The sequence below is a fragment of the Xyrauchen texanus genome, chromosome 38, assembly GCF_025860055.1.
Source record: "Xyrauchen texanus isolate HMW12.3.18 chromosome 38, RBS_HiC_50CHRs, whole genome shotgun sequence".
In the NCBI taxonomy this organism is placed as follows: Eukaryota; Metazoa; Chordata; class Actinopteri; order Cypriniformes; family Catostomidae; genus Xyrauchen; species Xyrauchen texanus.
The window spans coordinates 37,547,601-37,568,418 of record NC_068313.1 but is presented as its reverse complement, the minus strand read 5'-3'; the positions used below and the strand labels follow the sequence as shown (position 1 = coordinate 37,568,418).

At 43.9% G+C, this 20,818-nt stretch overlaps 1 pseudogene; it reads left to right on the top strand.

Annotated features, from left to right (window-relative positions):
- The window catches only part of LOC127632161 (WD repeat-containing protein 20-like), a 21,501-nt pseudogene extending 1,589 nt beyond the window's left edge, over window positions 1-19,912 (top strand).
- Window positions 19,913-20,818: the final 906 nt, after the last annotated feature.

The following is a 20,818-nucleotide window of genomic DNA, read 5'->3' as shown; positions in this document are numbered from 1 at the left end:
AGGTACTGGTTTATGATGGTACTGGTGTATGATGGTACTGGTTTATGATGGTACTGGTTTATGATGGGCACTGGTTTATGATGGTACTGGTTTATGATGGTACTGGTTTATGATGGGTACAGGTTATTGATGGGCACTGGTTTATGATGGTACTGGTTTATGATGGGTACAGGTTATTGATGGGCACTGGTTTATGATGGTACTGGTTTATGATGGGTACTGGTTTATGATGGTACTGGTTTAAGATGGGTACTGGTTTATGATGGTACTGGTTTATGATGGGTACAGGTTATTGATGGGCACTGGTTTATGATGGTACTGGTTTATGATGGGTACTGGTTTATGATGGTAATGGTTTATGATGGTACTGGTTTATGATGGGTACAGGTTATTGATGGGCACTGGTTTATGATGGTACTGGTTTATGATGGGTACTGGTTTATGATGGGCACTGGTTTATGATGGTACTGGTTTATGATGGGTACTGGTTTATGATGGTACTGGTTTATGATGGTACTGGTTTATGATGGGTACTGGTTATTGATGGGCACTGGTTTATGATGGGTACTGGTTTATGATGGTACTGGTTTATGATGGGTACTGGTTTATGATGGTACTGGTTTATGATGGGTACTGGTTTATGATGGGTACTGGTTTATGATGGGTACAGGTTATTGATGGGCACTGGTTTATGATGGTACTGGTTTATGATGGGTACAGGTTATTGATGGGCACTGGTTTATGATGGTACTGGTTTATGATGGGTACTGGTTTATGATGGTACTGGTTTATGATGGGTACAGGTTATTGATGGGCACTGGTTTATGATGGTACTGGTTTATGATGGGTACTGGTTTATGATGGTACTGGTTTATGATGGTACTGGTTTATGATGGGTACAGGTTATTGATGGGCACTGGTTTATGATGGTACTGGTTTATGATGGGTACTGGTTTATGATGGGTACAGGTTATTGATGGGCACTGGTTTATGATGGTACTCGTTTATGATGTTTACTGGTTTATGATGGGTACAGGTTATTGATGGGTACTGGTTTATGATGGTACTGGTTTATGATGGTACTGGTTTATGATGGGCACTAGTTTATGATGGTACTGGTTTATGATGGTACTGGTATAACCATGTCCACTTTAGTGGCATGCAGCTATATATACCTGAAATACTAGGAGGGGCCCACCAACTAAGAAATTAATGCTGCGAAATCTTAATATTTCCAAGTGTATAGCCAACAAAAATGTAAAGACAGGAATTAACTTTGTAAACCTTTATATAGGATTTAGAAAATCCAGCAGAAATAAACAAAACAATATATATTTCTATGAACATAAATTTAAAGGAAATCAGTCCAATGAATGACAGCAGTATCCACACAGATGTTCTGTAAAATAAGACTTAATCAAAAATGGAAAAGGAATGACAATGAAAATAAATAAAATCTAAACTGATCAGTTCAAGGTTGTAGTTTAGTGATGATGCTCAAGTCCCAATAGTCCTTCAAGTGCTCTTCCACATCTCCAAGGAAGACAAAACAGCCCACAGAATCACATTCTTGTAGTTAGGATATTTGATAACCCACAAGATAATGTAGTGAGAACAATCCATCGGGTAGAAATCACTTTAACCATATCATTACAGCCTTAGCAACTCATCTGGATCCAAACCCCAAAAATAGAAAGTAACATTTAAAGAGTCCATAGATTGATCTGGAAACACAGTTTCTCAACCAGGACTCCAATAAGTGTTGCTGGAGGTGCTAGGATAACCCCATGCTTCCCTCTTCCAAACAAACTGACTCCTTCTCCTTCTTCTACCCGTTTTAAATACCAGAGGTTCTGACGCTCATGCGCCCCCTAGTGGCAAGTATGAAAATAAACACCAATGTAACAGCTAACACTGTTACATACCCCTCTCCTCAGAAGGAGATTTTCCATAACCATGACAAATCTTAAGATTTTGTACATGATACGTTTCAGTACTGTCTGTATCAGAAATAAAAGAAACAGAATAATTAACAGGCCCTAACTTTTTGTTAATTTTTGCAGGCCCTTTCCACTTAGCAGACAGCTTAGCCATGAACCCTTCGTCAACTCTAGATAAAGGATGTGTCCGTACCCAAACCACATCCCTCTCTTGGAAATGCACTGGCTTCCGATGCTGATCATAGTATCGCTTTTGTTTAGCTTGGGCTCGGTTCACATTCTCCTTCACTATAGTAAGGAGTTCTTGTTGTCGGTCAAGGATGGGATATGCAGGGTTATTAGGGTCAGGCGGTTTATGTAAAGCTCTCTCCATTGGACCTTTTAATTTTCGTCCGAGCGCTACTTCAGCAGGGGTGAAACCTGTACTTTCGTGGGAGGCCGTATTAATAGCAAACCTGAATTCCGCAATCCATCTATCCCACAGCTTATGGTGGTCTCCGACGTAAGAGGCCATCATGGTCTTCAGGTTTCTATTGACTCTCTCCGTCAGATTAGTTTGGGGATGGTAGGCTGTGGTCAGTTTTTGAATGACTCCCCACTGCTTACACACCAGGCCGAGAAGTTGAGAGGTGAATTGTGCACCACGATCTGAGACCAGGTAGGCTGGCGTTCCCCATCTGGTAAATATCTCCTCTACCAGAATTCGAGCTATCTGTGGGGTTTTAGCTGACCTTAGAGGAAACATCTCTACCCACTTGGAACAATAATCCACAATTACAAGTAGATACTCATTTTGTTTGACACTTTTTGGAAAAGGCCCCATGAGATCGATGCCCATCATGTAGCCAGGTTCAACAATAGGTGTAGATTGCAGATAACCGGATAATTTTGACATGGATGGTTTGTATTTTTGACAGACTTGGCATTCTTTACAATGTTTCCAAACATCAGCTCTGATAGTTGGCCAGTATACAGTTTCCAATAGTCTGAGCAAGGTCTTGAGTTTACCCAGGTGTCCACTAAGCGGATTGTCATGAGCATAATGAAGAAAAGCTTGACGATGGACAGATGGAATAACAAGTTGAAGTTTTTGACCTTTTCATCCATCTGGAACACTACGGAATAGGAATCCATTTTCTGTTACATAATGAACTCGGGAGGTGTCTTGTGGGGTCTGAGATGGTACTTTGGAAACCATTTCCTGTATTTCTGGGTCATCGTTCTGAGCGATGGCTATCTGTGATAAATCTACTGGCATACTGACTGGTGGTGAGATGGAATTAGACGCTTGAGCTACAGCAATGATGTTAGGTGAAATAGGGAGGCTTGGAGCTCTGGATAAAGCATCAGGTACCACATTACACTGACCTTTTCTGTACTTAACAGTGAAGTGAAATCCTTGGAGTCTTATGGTCCATCTGATGAGACGCGATGATGGTTTAGGGTGTTGAAATGCCCATGTCAATGCAGCATGATCAGTTAATACCTCAAATAGTCGTCCTTCGAGATATGGCCTCCATTTCTCCACTGCCCACACCACTGCTAGGCACTCTTTCTCAGATACAGAGTATGACCTTTCTGCCCCTCTCAGTAGTCTGGATGCATATGCAATAACGTGTTCTTTCCCTGCACATTCTTGTGTAAGAACGGCTCCCGAACCAATTTCATTGGCGTCTGTTTGAACTCGGAATGGTTGAGTGAAGTCAGGGGAGGTAAGAACGGGAGCTTGCATTAAGTCTTGTTTGATAAGATCGAGTGCATGTTGGCACTGATCTGTCCAAATCCAAGTAGAGTTTTTTTGTTTCAAAGCATGAAGTGGAGCAGCCTTCTCTGAAAAACTGGGAATGAACCGATGGTACCAACCAGCCATACCCAAAAAACGTTGAACGTCTTTAAGAGACTGTGGAATGGGAAATGAACTAACTGCTGACACTTTTGTGGGATCAGTTTTGATTCCTTCTCTTGAAACAACATGGCCTAAGAATGTAAGAGATTTTTGAATGAAATTGCACTTTTTGAGGTTGAGAGTGAGACCTGCTTTGTGGAAACAATTAAAGACTTGTTGAAGGTGTTGGAGATGGTCTTGCTGATTTTTGGAATACACCACGACATCATCAATGTAAACCATACAACATTTACCTTTCAACTCCCGCAATACATGTTCCATGAGTCTCTGGAAAGAGGCTGCTGCATTTTTCAGTCCAAAGGGAAGACGCAGAAATTCATATAACCCAGAGGATGAGATAAAGCCTGTTTTTTGAACGCTATCCGGCTCCATTTCCAATTGCCAATAGCCACTCTTTAAGTCCAGTGTAGAAAACACAGATGCCCCATGTAATGACTCTAAGATGTCCTGTATTTGTGGCATTGGATATGCATCAAGATGAGTTTTGGCGTTTAACCCGCGGTAGTCAACGCAGAGTCTTGATCCTCCATCTTTTTTCTGTACCACTACCACTGGCGATGCCCATGGAGAGATAGATGGTCGAATGATTTTCTTATCAAGCAGCTCCTTGATTTGACCTTCAACAAAACTCTGTTTTTCGATGGAAACCTTGTATGCTCTCTTACTAACAGGTAGTTCCTCTGTGGTGATGATACGGTGCTTGACCAAGTTGGTATATCCAATTTCCTGGTTACAAACAGTAGGCCAGCTCAACATCAGATTTTCCAGGTCTTGCTGTGTCTGCTTATCGGTGTCTGCTTTTTCTGAGAGTTGGTGTATAGAATGGAGTACTTCATTACTGCAAAGCTGTAAAGGTATGGCAAGGTAAAAGTTAAAGGGGTCATGACATGAGAAACCAAATTTGCCTTGATCTTTTGGTATATAAGAGGTCTTTGTATCATTAAAACGTCCTGCAAGTTTAATATTTTAAGACGTCCTCCCCATTCTAAACGAATCATTTATTTAATCAAGCTCAAAATACAGCTCGTTCTGGATTCATGGTTAGAAGTGACGTGATCGGTTAGAAGTGGCGTACCAGCGTTTGCATATGACCGCCTCCAGCACAAGATAACTACGCTTTAAGCGCCAAGACAACTCACGCTCATTTCAGTATCGCCGTCGCCTCACAAGTGTTCAGTCGATGGACAGCGAGCTCTGACAGAGACTACTTGTGCACAGGAAAATTACGATGCCACACAGATGTGCTGTTCCTGGCTGTGGTCAAACAAAACCTCTGAATAAGCTGCCGAAAGATCCAGACGTCAGGGAAAAATGGATGCAGTTTATTTTTTGCGGATCTGACCCAGTCACGGCAGTGTTAACTTAAGCATTTGTTCTGTACATTTTAAGGATGACTGTTTTGAGAACAAATCTCAATATGATGCTGGCTTTGCCAGAAAACTGTTGCTCAAAGATAAGTCCGTGCCGACTATTCTGGGAACAACGACGACGCAAACTGTAAGTAATCTATTTTAAACTTTAAACTACTTTTTAAAGCGCAATTTCATTCATTATGAATAATCACAGTGTTTTTACTTAGTTTACTTGCATATTGTTCTGGCTGGGAGCGTCAATAATTGATACATAGGCACTGACGTTAGCCAATCATAACAGTGGGCGTTAACACTGAAGTCTTAAATGGAAAACGCCCCCAAAACAGACTGTTTGAATCAGAGGATGAGAAACAGGGTGGGAAAAGGTCATAAATCACTAGATTTTAAAAGTTTTTCTTAAAAAAAAATATATTAATACTATAATTGCACCTAAGGGAACATAATAATACAATAAAAAAAACCATGTCATGACCCCTTTAATGGTAAAATGAATGTCCTGATGAAGGAATGGAAAGAAGACTGGTGTTTCAGCACCTTCTATAGGAGAAAATCCATACTGTGCATTATTGAAATCCAAGACCATTCCTGATTTCAACTGAAAATCCATGCCCAGTATAATGGGTACTGTTAAATCACTGTCATTCATTATATACAGGGTAAGCTCTACTGGACGACCCTGCACTTTACTCTCCCACATCACCTTTCCAACAGCAGTTTGGCGTTGTCCGTTGGCTAAAAGGAAAGCTTGTCCTCCACCAGGTAGGTATACTTCTCGTCGGCCTAACTGTTTCCAACATGACTTTTGGATAAGTGACAAAGTACTGCCAGTGTCCACCATAGCAGTTACATGCGTGTCTTGTAGGGTTATGGGAATGATACGATTTCTGATGTCGTGTTGCATAAAATTTTGGCAAGTCTGGACAACTCTGGTATTGGCTGCTGCTGGTTTGCATTGTGAATCGTGATCTGAAAGATTTCTCTTCTTTTGCTCATCCCCATTTATTTGACTCCAGTATTTTTTGGACTCAAAAAAATCTCGTTCTATCTGTGTACCTACTTTTACATGTTCTCCTACATCTTTTATATTCCCACGTAGCAAGCTAGCAAGCCGTGGATTACAGTTACGTAAAATAGCTTGCACCACCTCTCTTTCTAACGTGTCCTTCTTCCATCTCAAGCAAAGAGCTCGATAGTGAAAAGCAAAGTCTCTGAAACTTTCTTTTGCACCTTGTCTCCTCTCCATCAGTTTCCTTATTGCCAACTCTTCATAATCCTCACTGAGAAAAGATTGCAGAAATAATTTTTGAAATTGCTTCCAGTCACAGATATTCCCTTTCTCCGCCATCCACCAATCTTTTGCAGTATGTTTAAGTACAGCAGTTAAAGAAGCCAAAATTTCACTATTCTTCAAAGGTCGAACAGCGAAATACTCCTCACATCGTTCGATGAATAAGATAGGATCTTCGTCCGGGCTATTGCTGAAACTAGGGAACTCAATTTTGACTGGTGGGTTGTACTGATTTGCACTGTCCATGACGGTTTGAGTATTTGACTGAAGACTGTAGGTTCGATCTCTGAAGGATCTGTGAACAGTACTGGTATTCATGGGCTGAATTGGGGTGGACATAAAAGGCTGAAAAGATTTGTTGATCTCTTCTCTTCAGGCAGTCTAGCACTGATTGTCCAAGATCTTGAATGCTCAGTTCTAGGTGTTTTCTAACTCTGCTGCACTCACGGTCTATTTGGTATAACAATTTATCTTCTGTGGCTTTACGTTGTGTTTCAACTAGAGCCGGGACTTTAATGCGTTAATTTAGGTTAATTAATTACAGACTTTAACGCGTTAAGATTAATTAATTACACAAAAAAATAACACGTTTTACGCATTTTAATTTTTGCACCGCGGAACGTTTCTCACTGGATGAGTTTCGGCGGACCGATTATACTGGAGCACCAACTAGCGTTCATGACTTCAGACAACAACAAACCACAGTGAACATGAACGAAGAAGCTGACGAGACCGCTTTGGTTGGCCCCGTGGATGGGAAATTTTGTTATAAAAAACGAACGGATGGAAGCGTCGATAAGAGCATGGTTGTGTGCAAGCTATGCAACAAGGAATTCGCCACAGCACATCGAGCCTCAAGTATCACCTCAACGCAAAACATAATACAAAAATAAACAATATTTTGTTGCTTAAGCTTATGTATTCAGTCATTATTCAATGGTATACTAAAAATCCATGTGAAAAAAATTACTTCTCACTGTTCTCAGGTCAAATATTTATGCAATTAAAATGAAATTAATTTCGATTAATTAATTACAAAGCCTCTAATTAATTAGATTAATTTTTTTAATCGAGTCCCGGCCCTAGTTTCAACATCAATGACGGAAACTTGTTCACTCACCCTTTGATTGATGTCAGTAATCCGCTCCTCAAGTTTGGTGCAACGTTCTGAGAGTTGTTCTAACATCTCTACAACCGCCGTGGAAGGGCGGTGTGTCGGCTCCTCGTAAATTTCAGGTGGTGGTGGAGGTAGAAATTGAACTTCCTTTGGGCGGTCATCAACAAACACTTCTTCCTCCTCTGAATCAAGGTACAGGTCACTGAACGTGTTAATCAGCTCTCGAAGTGGTTCTCTGTGAGTGCTGAATGGTGCAGATGAGAAATCTGAATCGGGTACGGGCTCATCCTCATCCTGAACTCGCTGACTATCCATTTTATTTATTTATTTATTTATTTTTTTTAACGTGTTAGGGTTTGTTTTGTGACCAACACCGGGAAATTTTCAACAATGTATATGAAGTCTGTGGGTCCCTGTTTGGGTGCCAATTATATAACCATGTCCACTTTAGTGGCATGCAGCTATATATATCTGAAATACTAGGAGGGGCCCACCAACTAAGAAATTAATGCTGCGAAATCTTAATATTTCCAAGTGTATAGCCAACAAAAATATAAAGACAGGAATTAACTTTGTAAACCTTTATATAGGATTTAGAAAATCCAGCAGAAATAAACAAAACAATATATATTTCTATGAACATAAATTTAAAGGAAATCAGTCCAATGAATGACAGCAGTATCCACACAGATGTTCTGTAAAATAAGACTTAATCAAAAATGGAAAAGGAATGACAATGAAAATAAATAAAATCTAAACTGATCAGTTCAAGGTTGTAGTTTAGTGATGATGCTCAAGTCCCAATAGTCCTTCAAGTGCTCTTCCACATCTCCAAGAAAGACAAAACAGCCCACAGAATCACATTCTTGTAGTTAGGATATTTGATAACCCACAAGATAATGTAGTGAGAACAATCCATCGGGTAGAAATCACTTTAACCATATCATTACAGCCTTAGCAACTCATCTGGATCCAAACCCCAAAAATAGAAAGTAACATTTAAAGAGTCCATAGATTGATCTGGAAACACAGTTTCTCAACCAGGACTCCAATAAGTGTTGCTGGAGGTGCTAGGATAACCCCATGCTTCCCTCTTCCAAACAAACTGACTCATGCGCCCCCTAGTGGCAAGTATGAAAATAAACACCAATGTAACAGCTAACACTGTTACACTGGTTATTGATGGGCACTGGTTTATGATGGTACTGGTGTATGATGGGCACTGGTTTATGATGGGCACTGGTTATTGATGGGCACTGGTTTATGATGGTACTGGTTATTGATGGGCACTGGTTTATGATGGTACTGGTTATTGATGGGCACTGGTTTATGATGGTACTGGTTTATGATGGTACTGGTTTATGATGGTACTGGTTTATGATGGGCACTGGTTATTGATGGGCACTGGTTTATGATGGTACTGGTTATTGATGGGCACTGGTTTATGATGGTACTGGTTTATGATGGTACTGGTTTATGATGGGTACTGGTTTATGATGGTACTGGTTTATGATGGTACTGGTTTATGATGGGCACTGGTTATTGATGGGCACTGGTTTATGATGGTACTGGTTTATGATGGTACTGGTTTATGATGGTACTGGTTTATGATGGGCACTGGTTATTGATGGGCACTGGTTTATGATGGTACTGGTTATTGATGGGCACTGGTTTATGATGGTACTGGTTATTGATGGGCACTGGTTTATGATGGTACTGGTTTATGATGGTACTGGTTTATGATGGTACTGGTGTATGATGGGCACTGGTTTATGATGGGCACTGGTTATTGATGGCCACTGGTTTATGATGGTACTGGTTTATGATGGTGCTGGTTTATGATGGTACTGGTGTATGATGGTACTGGTTTATGATGGGTACTGGTGTATGATGGTACTGGTTTATGATGGGCACTGGTTTATGATGGTACTGGTTATTGATGGGCACTGGTTTATGATGGTACTGGTTTATGATGGGCACTGGTTTGTAACGGTTACTGTTTAATTGATGGACACTGGATTATGATGGGTACTGGTTATTGATGGGTACAGGTTATTGATGGGCACTGGTTTAGGATGGAACTGGTTTATGATGGTACTGGTTTATGAAGGGCACTGGTTTGTAATGGTTACTGTTTAATTGATGGACACTGGATTATGATGGTACTGGTTTATGATGGGTACAGGTTATTGATGGGCACTGGTTTATGATGGTACTGGTGTATGATGGTACTGGTTTATGATGGGCGCTGGTTATTGATGGGCACTGGTTTATGATGGTACTGGTTATTGATGGGCACTGGTTTATGATGGTACTGGTTATTGATTGGCACTGGTTTATGATGGTACTGGTTTATGATGGTACTGGTTTATGATGGGCACTGGTTTGTAACGGTTACTGTTTAATTGATGGACACTGGATTATGATGGGTACTGGTTATTGATGGGTACAGGTTATTGATGGGCACTGGTTTATAATGGTACTGGTTTATGATGGTACTGGTTTATGATGGGCGCTGGTTTGTAACGGTTACTGTTTAATTGATGGACACTGGATTATGATGGGTACTGGTTATTGATGGGTACAGGTTATTGATGGGCTCTGGTTTATGATGGTACTGGTTTATGAAGGGCACTGGTTTGTAATGGTTACTGTTTAATTGATGGACACTGGATTATGATGGTACTGGTTTATGATGGGTACAGGTTATTGATGGGCACTGGTTTATGATAGTACTAGTTTATGATGGGCACTGGTTTATGATGGGCACTGGTTTGTAATGGTTACTGTTTAAATGATGGACACTGGATTATGATGGTACTGGTTTATGATGGGTACAGGTTATTGATGGGCACTGGTTTATGATGGTACTGGTTTATGATGGTACTGGTTTATGATGGGCACTGGTTTGTAATGGTTACTGTTTAAATGATGGACACTGGTTTATGATGGGTACTGGTTTATGATGGGCACTGGTTTATGATGGGCACTGGTTTGTAATGGTTACTGTTTAATTGATGGGTACTGGTTTATGATGGGTACTGGTTTATGATGGGTACAGGTTATTGATGGGCACTGGTTTATGATGGGCACTGGTTTATGATGGTACTGGTTTATGATGGGCACTGGTTTATGATGGTACTGGTTTATGATCGTACTGGTTTATGATGGGTACAGGTTATTGATGGGCACTGGTTTATGATGGTACTGGTTTATGATGGGCACTGGTTATTGATGGGCACTGGTTTATGATGGTACTGGTTTATGATGGTACTGGTTTATGATGGGTACAGGTTATTGATTGGCACTGGTTTATGATGGTACTGGTTTATGATGGGCACTGGTTATTGATGGGCACTGGTTTATGATGGCACTGGTTTGTAATGGTTACTGTTTAATTGATGGACACTGGTGTATGATGGGTACTGGTTTATGATGGGTACAGTTTATTGATGGGTGCTGGTTTGTAATGGTTACTGTTTAATTGATGGGTACTGGTTTATGATGGGCACTGGTTTTTGATGGGTACTAGTTTATGAGGAGTACTGGTGGGATTGAATACTTGAGCTTGACGTTTATTTGTTTGTCAGAGACTCATAAAACATAATAGTTGTTTTTACATAAACTGAGAAGTTGTGATTTGCACATTTTAACATACATAAATACTTAACATAATGCATATAACTGAACCCGCTCTCTCTCTCTCTCTCTCTCTCTCTCTCTCTCTCTCTCTCTCTGTCTGTATCTATAGGCAGTGGATCTCAGTAAGCCTATAGACAAGCGCATATATAAGGGCACGCAGCCGATGTGTCATGACTTTAATCAGTATTCGGCGACCGCTGACAGTGTGGCTCTCATCGTGGGCTTCTCCGCTGGACAGGTGCAGTATCTGGACCCCATCAAGAAAGAGACCAGCAAGCTCTTCAACGAGGAGGTGTGTATGAGATATTATCACACTGCTGCCCATCCTCATTAAACACTGATTTCATGAAAGAGAGTTTCACCGTTTTAACCTAGCATGAGTGTTTGGTGTTGAGGGAGTATCCTGGTCAGTTCAAAGGTCATTGACTTCACAAATATTTACCCATAGATACAATAACAACCTAATGAGCATGCACAAACAACAACTAAGTGAAATGAGAGTACCTTTTATATATATATATTATTTATATAATTTTTTCTCCCAATTTGGAATACCGAATTCACACTACTTAGTAGGTCCTCTTAGTGGCGCGGTTACTCGCCTCAATCCGGGTGGCGGACGACGAGTCTCAGTTGCGTCCGCTTCTGAGACCGTCAATCCGTGCATCTGATCATGTGACTCGTTGTGCATGACACCGCGGAGACTCACAGCATGTGGAGACTCATGCTACTCTCCACGATCCACACACACTCACACACACTTACGCACGCACACTTACGCACACACACACACGCAAACTTATGCACACACTTACGCACGCACACACACACACGCACACAAACTTATGCACACACATACACACACATACACACACACTTACGCACACACACTCACACACGCACACACACACACACACTTACGCACGCACACTTACACACGCACACTTACTCACATGCACATACTTACTCACACGCACACTTACTCACACGCACACTTACACACGCACACTTACACACACACGCACACTTACACACACACGCACACTTACTCACACACACACGCACACTTACACACACACACTCACACGCACACTTACACACACGCACACTTATACACACACACGCACACACACGCACACTTATACACGCACACTTACACACACGCACACTTACACACGCACACTTACACACACACGCACACTTACTCACGCACACGCACACTTACACACACGCACACTTACTCACACGCACACTTACACACACGCACACTTACACACACGCACACTTACTCACACGCACACTTACACACACGCACACTTACACACACGCACACTTACTCACACGCACACTTACTCACACGCACACTCACACGCACACATGCACACTTACACACACGCACACTTACACACGCACACTTACACACGCACACTTACACACACGCACACTTACTCACACGCACACTTACACACACGCACACTTACACACACGCACGCACACACACGCACACTTACACACGCACACACACGCACACTTACACTACATGCACTTACACATGCATCACTTACACACACGCATCACTCTACTACACGCACGCATACACTTACACACACGCATCACTTACACACACACGCTATCACCTCTACATCACACGCATCACTTACACACGCATCACACTTACTCACACGCACTACTCTACTCACACGCATCACTTACTACACACGCACACTTACACACACGCACACTTACTCACACGCACACTTACTCACACGCACACTTACACACACGCACACTTACACACACGCACACTTACACACACGCACACTTACACACGCACACTTACACACACGCACACTTACACACACGCACACTTACACACACGCACACTTACTCACACGCACACTTACTCACACGCACACTTACTCACACGCACACTTACACACAGGCACACTTACACACGCACACTTATACACCCGCACACTTATACACACGCACACACGCACACTTACACACACACACGCACACTTACACACACGCACACTTACACACACACACTTACACACACACGCACACTTACACACGCACACTTACACACACACACGCACACTTACTCACACACACACGCACACTTACACACACACACGCACACACACACACGCACACTTACTCACACGCACACTTACACACACGCACACTTACACACGCACACACACACGCACACTTACACACACACACACTTACACCCACACACACGCACACTTACACACGCACACACGCACACTTACACACACACACGCACACTTACTCACACACACACGCACACTTACTCACACACACGCACACTTACACACACACACACGCACACTTACACACACTTACACACACACACGCACACACACGCACACTTACACACACGCACACTTACACACACACACGCACACTTACACACACGCACACTTACACACACACACGCACACACACGCACACTTACACACACGCACACTTACACACACGCACACACACGCACACTTACACACACGCACACTTACACACACACACTCACACACACGCACACTTACACACACACGCACACTTACACACACGCACACACGCACATTACGCACACACACACGTACTTACGCACTCACACACGCACACTTACGCACTCACACACACACATTATGCACTCACATTCACACACGCACTCACACACACACTTACGCACTCACACTCACTCACACGCACACTTACGCACTCACACACGCACACTTACGCACTCACACACGCACACTTACGCACTCACATGCACACTTACGCGCGCACACGCACACTTACGCACACACACTTACGCACTCACACTCACTCACACACACTCACACACACACTCACACACGCACACTTACGCACACACACACACACACTTACGCACTCACACGCACTCACACATGCACACTTACACTCACACACACACGCACACTTACGCACTCACACACACTCACACATGCACACTTACGCACACACACACATGCACACTTACGCACACACACTCACACATGCACACTTACACGCACACACACGCACACTTACGCACACACACACACACGCACACTTACACACACACACGCACACGCACTCACACACGCACGCTTACGCACACACACACACTCACACATGCACACTTACGCACACACACACACGCACACTTACGCACACACACTCACACATGCACACTTACACGCACACACACGCACACTTACGCACACGCACACTTACGCACTCACACACGCACACTTACGCACACACACACACACACTTACGCACTCACACACACTTACACACTCACACACACTCACACATGCACACTTACGCACTCACACAAACTCACACGCACACTTCCGCACACACACTTACGTACTCACACGCACACACACGCACACTTACGCACACACTCACACGCACACACACTCACACACGCACAATTACGCACTCACACACACACTCACACTTACGCACGCACACATTTATTTCGCACAGAGGAAATTAAGCCTGTTTTTAGGACCGTTAAGATTGTTTGCATTAAATGTTTAAATAAAATGTAAAAAATTGTGCGATTAAGAAATTGTCCTCCCCGTTACTCATAAATGCATCCTGAAGTAAAGATTGTATTGATTATATTGATGTTGATTGAATTGTATGGATAAGAGGTAATCCAAGAGATTCACCCACAGTAGCAGCTGTATGATACTGTGTATGTCCTTTATATTCTCCTCCTGCTCTTCCTCAGAGGCTGATTGACAAATCGAAGGTGACGTGTCTAAAGTGGCTGCCAAAGTCAGAGAACCTGTTTCTGGCGTCCCACGCCAGCGGTCATCTCTACCTCTATAACGTGGAGCACCCGTGTGGTACCACCGCTCCGCAGTACTGTCTGCTGCGCCAGGGCGAGGGATTCGCCGTCTACTCCTGCAAGGCAAAGACCCCTCGCAACCCGTTACTCCGCTGGGTGGTGGGCGAGGGCGGGCTGAACGAGTTCGCCTTCTCGCCTGATGGCGTCCATGTCGCTTGCGTCGGCCAGGACGGGTGTCTCCGCGTCTTCCACTTCGATTCGATGGAGTTGCAGGGCGTGATGAAGAGTTACTTTGGCGGCCTGCTGTGCGTCTCGTGGAGCCCCGACGGGAAGTATCTTGCGACAGGTGGAGAGGACGACCTGGTCACGGTGTGGTCGTTCGCCGAGAGTCGCGTGGTAGCTCGCGGCCACGGTCACAAGTCTTGGGTCAACGTCGTGGCGTTTGATCCCTTCACTACCAACTTAGAAGATGACGAACCGATGGAGGTCAGCGGCAGTGAAGAGGATCTCCAGCAGGGGGCGCTGCACTTTGGTCGTGTACGCACCAGCAGCACGCTCTCGCGCCTCTCGCGCCACAGTTCTAAAGGCGGCGCGTCTTCGGTGTCATATCGTTTCGGATCAGTCGGGCAGGACACGCAGTTCTGTTTGTGGGATCTAACAGACGACATTCTGTACCCTCGCCTACCGCTCTCCCGCGCCCTCACAAACACATTTGGCCCCACAATCCCGTCATCTGGAAGCGCAGCTTTGAACAACACCAGTGGAAGTAGCGGGGTCGAAGGTCACCATCACCCCTCCAACCCCCACCAGACGTCAACGCTGCCTCTTCCGTTGCCTCGTTCGCTATCCCGGTCCAATTCGCTCCCACACCCCGCAGTCGCCAACACTTCCAAGAGCCAGGTGGCAACAGAGAGCGGAGTAACAGGAGGCAGCAGTAGCGGAGGCGCTAGCACTCCGTTTAGCATTGGTCGCTTCGCTACGCTGTCGCTACAAGAGCGCAAATCGGACAAATCAGGGGTGGGCGGGGAAAAGGAGCACAAGCGTTACCACAGCCTTGGAAACATTAGCAAAAGCAACGATAAGATCAACGTCCCGCCACGCAGTAACCGACTGGACGGTGCTAAAGTTCTGGGCACCACGTTGTGTCCGCGCATGAATGAAGTGCCGCTTCTGGAGCCGTTGGTGTGTAAGAAAATCGCTCATGAGCGTCTTACCGTGCTCGTCTTCATGAACGATTGCATCATCACGGCATGTCAAGAAGGCCTCATCTGTACTTGGGCACGACCGGGCAAAACGGTGAGTCCGTATTCAGACTAGCGGTACGAAATGTGCGTTTGTATATTTTAGGGCTGAGGAAAAATATTGGTGTTTATTTAAACGACCAAAACACTTCTCTGAGATGCTCGCTGCTATTCTTAAAGAGACAGTACCATTTTAGCACTTGTTCAATATGTCAGTGTAAATAATGGCAAATTATTGTACCAATTATGCTTGTAAACAATAAACATGTAACAATATATATAATATATATATATATATATATATATATATATATATATATATATATATATATATATATATATATATATGCAATGTAAACTATGCAAGGCATCATATATATTGATGGAATATTAAATAAAAAAGCTTAAATGTGACAAATGATGAGAATAATTTTTTGTAAATGTGTTTCATACAGTATCAAGATAGAAGTTGTCCCAGTATAATTAACAGATAATTTCTTTCATATATAAGCAAAATGGACATTCACTAAAATATACCAAATGATTTGAAATTAAATCGAATGGTGAAATCTGTAGCAATACGCAGCCCTAGTGTTTCACAAATAGACCTACGAGCAGGGTCCAAAATGAACACTTGCGAAGTGCAAAAGTAGAAACTGGCGACTCGGGACATTCCGAGGAATGAATAAATCATTTTCTTAATTAGTCATTTTGTCTCGTTTTACCAGTAAAACATTTTAAATATCCTTTAAACAAGATAAATGTACTTTGAGGAGGAAAATTGTTTTATATGTTAAGATATTAAGATTTGATTTCAGAGAATATATCTTACATTGTAAAACAATTCTCCCCAATGTGGAACACCCAATTCCCAATGCGCTCCAAGTCCTCGTGGTGGCGTAGTGACTCACCTCAATCTGGGTGGCGGAGGACGAATCTCAGTTGCCTCCACGTCTGAGACCGTCAATCCGCGCATCTCATCACGTGACTTGTTGAGCGTGTTACCGTGGAGACGTAGCGCGTGTGGAGGCTTCACGCTATTCTCCGCGGCATCCACACACAACTCACCACACGCCCCACCGAGAGCGAGAACCACATTATAGTGACCACGAGGAGGTTACCCCATGTGACTCTACCCTCCCTAGCAACGGGCAATTTGGTTACCCCATGTGACTCTACCCTCCTAGCAACTGGGCCAATTTGTTACCCCATGTGACTCTACCCCCTAGCAACCGGCCAATTTGGTTACCCCATGTGACTCTACCCTCCCTAGCAACTGGGCCAATTTGGTTACCCCATGTGACTCTACCCTCCCTAGCAACCGGGCCAATTTGGTTACCCCATGTGACTCTACCCTCCCTAGCAACCGGCCAATTTGTTACCCCATGTGACTCTACCCTCCTAGCAACCGGGCCAATTTGGTTACCCCATGTGACTCTACCCTCCCTAGCAACCGGGCAAGTTTGGTTACCCCATGTGACTATACCCTCCCTAGCAACCGGGCCAGTTTGGTTACCCCGTGTGACACTACCCTCCCTAGCAACCGGCCCAATTTGGTTACCCCATGTGACACTACCCTCCCTAGCAACCGGGCCAGTTTGGTTACCCCATGTGACACTACCCTCCCTAGCAACCGGGCCAATTTGGTTACCCCATGTGACTATACCCTCCCTAGCAACCGGGCTAATTTGGTTACCCCATGTGACTCTACCCTCCCTAGCAACCGGGCCAATTTGGTTACCCCATGTGATTCTACCCTCCCTAGCAACCGGGCCAATTTGGTTACCCCATGTGACTCTACCCTCCCTAGCAACTGAGCCAGTTTGTTTACCCCATGTGACTATACCCTCCCTAGCAACCGGGCCAGTTTGGTTACCCCATGTGACTATACCCTCCCTAGCAACCGGGCCAGTTTGGTTACCCCGTGTGACACTACCCTCCCTAGCAACCGAGCCAATTTGGTTACCCCATGTGACTCTACCCTCCCTAGCAACTGAGCCAGTTTGTTTACCCCATGTGACTATACCCTCCCTAGCAACCGGGCCAGTTTGGTTACCCCATGTGACTCTACCCTCCCTAGCAACCGAGCCAATTTGGTTACCCCATGTGACTCTACCCTCCCTAGCAACTGAGCCAGTTTGTTTACCCCATGTGACACTACCCTCCCTAGCAACTGGGCCAATTTGGTTACCACAAAAGATGTTTTGTCTTGTTTTTGAAAAAATGTAACCAAATTTAGAAACGTTTTGGCTTAAAACAAAAGATACTATTTGTCAATGGGGTCAGGGGGAAAAAAAAACGTAATTCAATGTAAAACAAGTAAAAAAAATTACCCCGCTGGCAAATCATTTTTACTCAATTTTGTTTGATTTCTCTGAAAACTGACTTAATCTTGTTATTGTGCTTATCAAGTAATTTTTTTCTTGTTTCAAGATGTTTAAATATTTTTATCAGAAAATAAGACAAAATTACTTTAAATGATTACGCTTAAAATAAAATTAAATATAATAAAAACAATGAAATTTGTTCAGTTTTTAATAACTGAAAACAGTTTATGACTTGTAAGAAATATGTGGTTGGTAAAATCTCTTAATTCACTCACTATTGACAAATCGCAGAAACTATTTGGATCTTGCTTTCAAACGTGTTGTCTGATTTTTAAATGGTCCAATGGAAATGCGACTGATCACAACTTAAACACTGTTTTTTGCCTTGTTTCTGATTATACCAGCACCCGTCTCAACCACTGTCGGCACAGAACGGAAACTCACCAAGCGGGACCGTGGTTTAGCCGGAGTGCCATCATCGTTCTGAAGAGCTGACTTCCAATTTCTGCAATCCAGAGCCAACCATTCACAGTGATGCACACAAAAGTGTCCGCCATTTACGCTGTCTAGTTTAGTTACACATTAGCATCGTGTAGTCATCAACACTCGCACACCGCGAACACGCAAGAACTACGATACATAACAAAGACTTTCTCTACGTTAATCTCAGACTGCAAACAATCGAGACTTTGGTTTGCAGAATCTCCACTAGCCTCGCATCGCAGCGAATTACCCTGCAAAAGCCACGGCCGTTGTATTTATTTATTTAACCATTGTGATTTATGTACATATTCAGACTACTCTATAAGGGCAAAGGACAGGGCTGGACTGGTAATCTGGCATTCCCTGGTGGGCCGATGCACTTTGGGGCCGATCAGGGGCGGACTGGCCATCGGGAGAACTGAGCAGGCCGGTGTGTTGGCCGCGAAATGGCCCAAATGGGCCACGATAAGCTAAAATGAGCCGCCGCGTTATGCAGAATGGACAACAACATGACACCGTGAAATGCAGAGAAGTACAGCGAACACCCCCCCCGCTCAAGAACTTTTGGATCACCCTCAAACAACTTTTGGATCACCCCCCCACCCCACTCATCAACTTTCAGATCGCCCCCCCACCCCACTCAAGAACTTTTGATCACCCCCAAACAACTTTTGGATCACCCCCCACCCCACTCAACAACCTTTCGATCACCCCCAAACAACTTTTGGCTCACCCCCAAACAACTTTTGGATCACCCCCCCACCCCACTCAAGAACTTTTGGATCACCCCCCCACCCCACTCATCAACTTTCAGATCGCCCCCCCCACCCCACTCAAGAACTTTTGATCACCCCCAAACAACTTTTGGATCACCCCCCTCCCCGCTCAAGAACTTTTGGATCACCCCCAAACAACTTTTGGATCACCCCCCTCCCCGCTCAAGAACTTTTGGATCACCCCCAAACAACTTTTGGATCACCCCCTCCCGCTCAAGAACTTTTGGATCACCCCCAAACAACTTTTGGATCACCCCCCCACCAACAACTTTTGGATCACCCCCCCAGCTCAAGAACTTTTGGATCACCCCCAAACAACTTTTGGATCACCCCCAAACAACTTTTGGATCACCCCCCTCCCCGCTCAAGAACTTTTGGATCACCCCCAAACAACTTTTGGATCACCCCCCTCCCCGCTCAAGAACTTTTGGATCACCCCCAAACAACTTTTGGATCACTCCCCTCCCTGCTCAACAAATTTTGTATCACCCCCCTCCCCGCTCAAAAACTTTTAGATCACCCCCAAACAACTTTTGGATCACCCCCCTCCCCACTCAACAACTTTTGGGTCAGTTTCTATGTAAAATCCCAGGCCGATTTCTCTTCCCAGTCCAGCCCTGGCAGAGGACAACATGTACTGAAACAATGTACTCAAATAATTAATATATGAAGATCCTATTTTGTACATAGTGACATATGCATTGAATGTTTGCTGAGATTATGGGGTTAATAATTTAATGTTATTGTGTGGTAGTGCTTTGACAGCTGTCGAAGTGAGATGTTAGTTAGAGTGCACCGTTTGCTTTGCCGTTTGTCCGAAGAGAGTCAAGCATACTTGTCAGAACACTAGAATATTGTTTGGAGTTTTCCGCCTCATAGCATAC